Source organism: Triticum urartu, chromosome 1A, assembly GCF_056163025.1.
Source record: "Triticum urartu cultivar PI428250 chromosome 1A, HENAU_Tu73, whole genome shotgun sequence".
Lineage (NCBI taxonomy): Eukaryota > Viridiplantae > Streptophyta > Magnoliopsida > Poales > Poaceae > Triticum > Triticum urartu.
Window position 1 is genome coordinate 541,571,448 of NC_141873.1, and position 6,919 is coordinate 541,578,366.

The window sequence follows — 6,919 nt, forward strand, 5'->3', positions numbered from 1 at the left end:
AACACACAGTCGGTCGAGAAAGACTATTGCCGACCGATCAGGTGTGTTGGGGAAAGTCCAGACGGGAAAGCCCTTTCCCGACCGACATATCTTTCCCAACTGACTGCTTGACAGCTATGATGTATCTTTCCTGACTAATAATCTGTTGGGTCTGCCATGGGCTTTTCCCGACCAACAGTCCGTTGAGGTAGCTATGGGGCATTCCCGACCAACTATCAGATGGGAATTCTTTCCCGACCAACATTCTGTTGGGCCTGGTTTTAGCCTTTCCCAGCCGACTATGAGGCAGGGTTTGTTTTGCCGACCAACAGTCAGACGGTGTTTTATTTTGCTATCAACAGTTCATTAACATTTTGTTTATCCAATCACAGCTTTAGTTAAAAAATGGTACTAATTGTCACATACATATACTTTATGTGTTCTAAGCATAATCACCAAGACATCATACATCAGGTGCACCAAACATTTTTTATTCCATTAACTAATGGTCACATACATACACTTCAGTCTGTTCCAAACATAACCACCAAGACACCATACATCAGGTTCAACAAAGGACAGCGAAAAGACTGCAACTATGAGACATCAGTTGTACAAAATGAAAACTAAAACATCCATTTGATGCAGATCGCTGGCTTCATGGTTCATTGTGAGTCGAGTCCTTATGTTTGCTTCCTACAAAAGTTAAACAAGTCTCAATTATTAGAATGCTCAATTAATTTATGAAATTGAATGCAGGCGGAATTCACATGTGCTCTGTGCACACAGCAGCAGAAAATGAAGAATACACTTGCCTAATCTACAAAACTAGCATTTCTGCACGTGAAGACCTCCAATCAACTTCCAGCAATAGCCATGGATGTGGCAAAGAAGCCCTCGGTCCACCTTTTGTCTATATATTTGAAAGAAAACACATCATATAATTACTTTGTATGATTGCTGATCATATAGTCTCCTAGGGATATACTTAAGTTACTGTACATAGGTATGAGAAGCCAATATTCCAACACCTATTTGCAAAGAAAATAAACATACAACGTTATAGATAGTGAATACATTGAGTAAACAAGATTGGGGTCTAGCCTTGTTCTTGAGCCGACTCCAGAGTGATTTCCCCTTTTCAGGCATGGGTCTCACCTTGACTTGTGGTAGTTTCTCCAACTCTACATTCACACATTTTGAATTAGCAAGGTGAAAGTACTAACAAGATCAAAAAATGTGGAGCCAAATCCTCTAAACTCTTGCCAATTTTTACATGAATTGAGTTTTGACTTTTGAGGCTTTGTAGTCAGATCTAAAGTTTCAGGTAACAGAGAAGACCAAAGGCCCAAACTTCTCGATCAAACTCCATAGTGGAGTAAGAGATCGAAGGCTTTTGCATAAAAGTGGCCAAGGATGCAGATAATGTACGTCAAGTGAAGTAATCCCGTGCAGACATTCAGATTAGCTTCTCCTATAACACCATTCATTTAGACTGAAAACTGATTCATTTGGGCTTCAGGATTTCGGACATGTTAATTTAATCCTCTAATTCATGGGTACTTTTCAAAGTTTTCAGTGCCCAAACTAACAGGTCTAGAATTAGTGGATTAAAGGGTACTTGTCAAAGTTCCACGGAAAGCAGTAAAAGTTGGAGCCAGCTATATATTTATGGCCAGAAACATATATACATACATAAAACACATATCATAAGGAAAGTATCTATCAAGTACATGGAATCCCAGGTCACTGCCAAACATGAAGAAACATGAAGAAACGGGTACAGAAGCGATGAACAAAACATTAACTTTGCCCTTTGGAGTATCCAACTAATAGGGACAATAGTATTAGAAATTGTATGAGATGTACCATACAGCTAGTCAAATGATAGGTTTCTTACATTGCTTGGAGTTCGATGTGCACAACGTCATTATGTAGAGATTAATTTTTCAGCACCGCATACTGATCGGCTAAAAATACTGGCACATGGAGGTCCCATCCCATAACATAGCCAAGCATCAATAAAAATCAGGGAAGGAAAATATGATGAAACCAAAGATAATACCATAGCTCCAGATCAGGAAAATGAGCACTCGTAGAAATAAGAGACGTAGACCACCACCTATGAATCTTATATATGAACTGGTTTCCAGCTTCCAAGACCAACTAGCCAGAGTCAAGGTTTGCTTAGCCTGCAGATAATAAAAAATAGACAAAAGAACCATAATTAGAGAGGAGACAAAAAATAGCCAAATAAATAGTAGTGGGGATAAGTGGTGGATTTGAAGGCATTTGTATCTTCTCCTCGCCAGTCGCCACAAGAAAATAGTGGTGGATTAGGTGTGGTGTATATGCATATTCCCTGGTACACTTCAGCTCGTTTACCTCCATGGCAAAGCAGGACGGCGTAGACCATCAGGAGTTCATCTTCGCCTGCAACCTAGGAGAATCCGCAGGAGAGGAGTTAAAACGAGAAATAACCTAGAAGATATAAGAACGCGTGTGATTACACACTCCAATACTAAAAGGCAGCAAACCAACAATGTTGTAAACAAATAGATGAAACTACTTCCAAGAAACTATAACATCACAATAATATGTTCCCCTCCTTTTAACTACCACCAAACATATTGTACACAATGTTTCCTCCAACAGCAATAACCCTTATCATGCATGATTTCACTTGACATAACAATCAATTAAAGCCTAAGCTTTATGCAGAATGCAGATTACTGGACCCCTTTTGCAGCTAATAAACTGGAAATCCGAAAGAATCTAAATAAAAATAAAAAGGTAGTGTACAACTCAGGTGGAGAAACAATTAATGGTGTACCGACTGCCAGCAGCCAAAAAAGTACAGTCGTAAAAGAATCGAGCGACCCATACTGTTGTGTCATGGCAATGCCTCCAAAATGGCGGGTTGCCTAGCGTGATTTATCTGTTCGATGCTCCAGGATCTATAGCTTCCTCCATTGCTTGATGATGGCTTGAAATTTTTTCTAACTTCATATCTGAAACCATATCATTTCTTGTGTAAGTGCCCCTGACATAGCGGAGGTAAGAATATATTTGGTGCTTTTGTTTTTTGTACAGATGGAAAGATATAGGAATACCAGTACAGCGACAACAGATGTACATATATAATATAATATCAGTATAATCTCATGTTTTTGTTTGCCTTAGAATGTATTATTGCCACACAAGCATGATCCTGCAGGGATAACTATACCATGTGTATATATTTGGTCCTGCAAGTATGGCTTAATAGCCAAACAAAGCATAATAACCCACCTTTCAGGATTCGAAGCATCATTCAAAGCTTTAAAAGAGAGATTGTACTAGACAAAACTGCTAGTTCAGATGTCACATGTAGGTAAAAACAACTTGCAATACTGTTAAAGTAATCTACTTCAGCAATCAACATGCATGATCAGTGTTTGAGAAAAAATCCAAAGTGTGAAAAGACGTTGTATATATTCATGACATCCACAAATAAGGAGGGCCTGTAGATGGGGTGGAGAAACTCATCGAAGTGATTGCCTCGATATTCAGCTCACAAATTTTATAAAAATATATATGTTTGCTAGCCACCATTTCCTACTCTTTTTATCATTTTAGGTATTCACGCCAGTTTTGAATTGAAGTGCCAGCCTCCAAGCTACTAAATCGCAACAGCGATCGTATACTTAAAGAAAAAAACTGGACACACCACATCTTAAGAACAAAATTCATCTAAGACTGAAATTACTTCGAGTCAGCATATACCAACAGATCTGACGAAATTGTTTTCTAAGCAAAGAACAACCACATACAGCGCACTAAATCACAGACGAAGAAACATAATGTTGAAGGATTTTTCAAAGAGAGAGAGAGAGGCCGTCAGGACTCGAGGCAGAGAAACTCACCATAGTGTCATAGCACGTCAAATGGATATGGTCTCTTGAATATGAACGGCAAAAGTCTGGCCTTCTGAAGAAGAAAGAAACCACCGGTGCTGATTTGTTCTGATCTGGGAGATGAATTCGGTTGTCAGGTGAGAGAGAGAGAGAGGTTGCCTCACCATGGGAAATCGCCAGCGGCGGCAGCAGGGAGTACGTGGCGACGGCGGGGAGCATGGTTGTGTGGGGGCACTGGTGGAGAGGCAGGATGACGCGGGGGCAGAGGTGGAGAAGCGAGATGGCATGGAGCAGTGCTCCACCACGGCCGACAAGAGCTTCCGGCACAGGTTGAGCCTGGTCTTCGCCGGGATCTGCCTGGTGCCTAGGACGACGACGACGCCGGTGTTCTTGGTGACAAGGTGGGGATGGAGCAACTTGGTGAAGGAGAGGGTTTGAGCTCGTGGGGGATGGGTGGTGTGGGGCGGCGGGAGGGTTTGAGGACGACGGAGCGGTGCAGTGGCCGGCCGGAGAGAGCAGTGAGCGTCGCGATGTTGACGGCGGCGCAAGTGGCGGCTTGTGGTGGGGAATTAGGGATTTCACGGTACCTCAAGGGAAAGAGGAGTGAGGTTCGCGGGCTGGGCCAAAGTTTAGCGCTAAAAAAATTCGTCTGCACTCGCTTGGCCCATTTAGCCACAGGCAGTCGGTCGGCGTTATTTACCGACTCACGTTTCGATGGGAATAGGAGAAATCCCGACCGACCGCTCGATGGCAAATATGCATGCATTCCCGACCGATAGTTTGCTAGCGTATGAAAGTTTTTCCAACCAACAGTCTGACGAGAGTTTTTCCAACCAATGATCGGTCGGTAATAGACATCTTTCCCAACACACGTCGGTAGGGAATACAATACCGTGGTGTAGCGCCTATGATGGAAACACCTCTAAGAAGGTTAAGAACAAGGATGACAAAACTTAGATCCTTGCTTTATGCCTAGCTAAGGGCGTAAAACTATAGCGCTTCTTGGGAGGCAACCCAGTGAATAAAATTTATTTTTGCTTTTTTGCTTCCTGTTCTTGAGTGTTTACACAATTATGCTACTTTTATGACTGTGTTTTAATTAGTGTTTGTGCCAAATGAAGCCTTTAGAATCTTCTTGGATGATAGTTGTTTAATCTTGCTGAAAAAACAGAAACTTTTGTGCTCGCGAAAAACAATTCTCATTTTTAACCAGAGAGCGATAAAATATCAATTCCTTTTGCAGTAGATTAATATACAAATTTCTCAGGCCGTCCTAATTTTTTAGAATTTTTGGAGTTCAGAAATTTTCTAAATAGTCAGATTACTACAGACTGTTCTGTTTTGACGGATTCTGTTTTCTTTGAGTTGTGTGCTAATTTTGATGGCTCTATGGTTTTCTTTCTTGAGTTTTTGCCATAAAAAAGTTGGAATAAAGTAGATATAATGCAAAAATATAATATGAATTGGTTTGGTACAATACTTATAGTAGTGTTTTGCTTTCTTACACTAACGGATCTCACGAAGGTTTTTGTTGAGTTTTGTGTGATTGAAGTTTTCAAGTTTTGGGTTATCTTACAATGTATGAAGGACTAAAGAGTAGAAGAGCCTAAGCTTGGGGATGCCCCAGCATCCCAAGCTATTATCCAAAAATGAGCAACCAACTAAGCTTGGGGATGCCCTCGAGTGGCATCCCCTCTTTCTTCTAACGACCATCGATATTTTACTCGAAACTATATTTTTATTCGTCACATACTATGTGTTTTGCTGGAAGCGTCTTGTATGATATGAGTCTTTGCTTGTTTTATTTTGTCTTTTAAGTGTTGATCCCTTGCTGGACACACCTATTCGGGAGAGCCAAAATTATGTCACGACTTGTTGGAATTGCTCTCTATGCTTCACTTAAATTTTTATGAGCTATAGACTTGCTCTAGTACTTCACTTATATCTTTTTTTAGCACGGTGTGCTTCAGTATTTTTGAAGAAATGCTCTCTTGCTTCACTTAGATTTATTTGAGAGTTAGTAAAACTTTCAAGAAGTTCTATCTTGCTTCACTTAAATTACTTTGAGAGAAAGAAATAAATATTATGCTCGTGATCTTCACTTATATTTGTTTGATCTTGTGAAAAGCAACACATGAAAATTAGTCCCAAAGTGATAGATATCCAAGAAGGATATAATAAAAACTTTCATGAAGATCATTGGACAAAATAAACTTGGTTCTTGTTCGTACACGAACACGTCACTGTGTACCCTCGACGCCGGGGGTGATGCACCGCAGCTCATGTCGAAGGAGACCCGACCAGAAGCGCGGTACACAGACAATCTGGCGGGTGCTTTTGAGGACCCGAAACCCCACACGCCCAGGAGGGACCCCGTCAGGGCGCGCGATGGCTATGGGCTGCCCTAGGTCGACCTGATCGCCCCTAGGGCCTCGAGGTTCGCCGCCCTACAACAAGAAGAACAGACGAAGAACGAGGAAGAAGAAGAACTAGGGTTAAGGAGAAAAGATAAAAGATAAAAAGTGGTAGATGATTTGATCGATTGTGTGTTGTTCAATTGGCCGTCACCCCTTAGGTATATAAGAGGCGGCTGGACTTCCCGCGCAAGGAAAAGGCTTGGATTCACGTCCAAAACCCTAGTCAAATTCGGATTGGTTTTGTCTGAACTTTCCAAAACTGTTCGGTTTAAACTGGCTGCACATTGCGGGTCTTTTTTGTGGTGGTAAACGACCTTGGATGGAAATGAGTCCAAAAGAAATATTGACCGTTTCGACGAGACGAAGACAATCTGTGTAGATCATTTTTCCATACAAGGTGGTCTTGGGGGCATAATGAGCCGAGTTGTGTTCTCAATACAAAATCTCAGTATTTCGAACACAACTTCGGCCTTCGAGATGTGATCGGATGACGATGGCCCAAACTTCAAAGATTTTCATATCGACAATACAAAACTTTTTTATGTAGATCGCTTCTCCATTTGAGGCTATATATTAATTAAATTCTTGATCGTGCAAAAATCTGGTGTCAACAGATGGTCCCCTGTT

General features: G+C 41.2%; 1 long non-coding RNA gene across 4 annotated transcripts; it reads right to left on the reverse strand.

The window, feature by feature from the left end:
- Nucleotides 1–449: 449 nt before the first annotated feature.
- Nucleotides 450–4,428, reverse strand: LOC125537984 (uncharacterized). 4 transcript variants are annotated; one of them, XR_015609237.1, is made up of 8 exons: nt 4,040–4,428; nt 3,885–3,948; nt 2,866–2,990; nt 2,365–2,419; nt 1,880–2,171; nt 1,084–1,163; nt 795–892; nt 450–675 (listed from the first exon to the last, which is right to left on the reverse strand). It is a non-coding gene; the product is annotated as an uncharacterized LOC125537984 (long non-coding RNA). The 4 variants fall into 4 exon arrangements; XR_015609236.1 differs by having other exon boundaries at nt 1,084–2,171; XR_015609238.1 differs by having other exon boundaries at nt 1,057–2,171.
- Between the last annotated feature and the right edge of the window lie 2,491 nt (nt 4,429–6,919).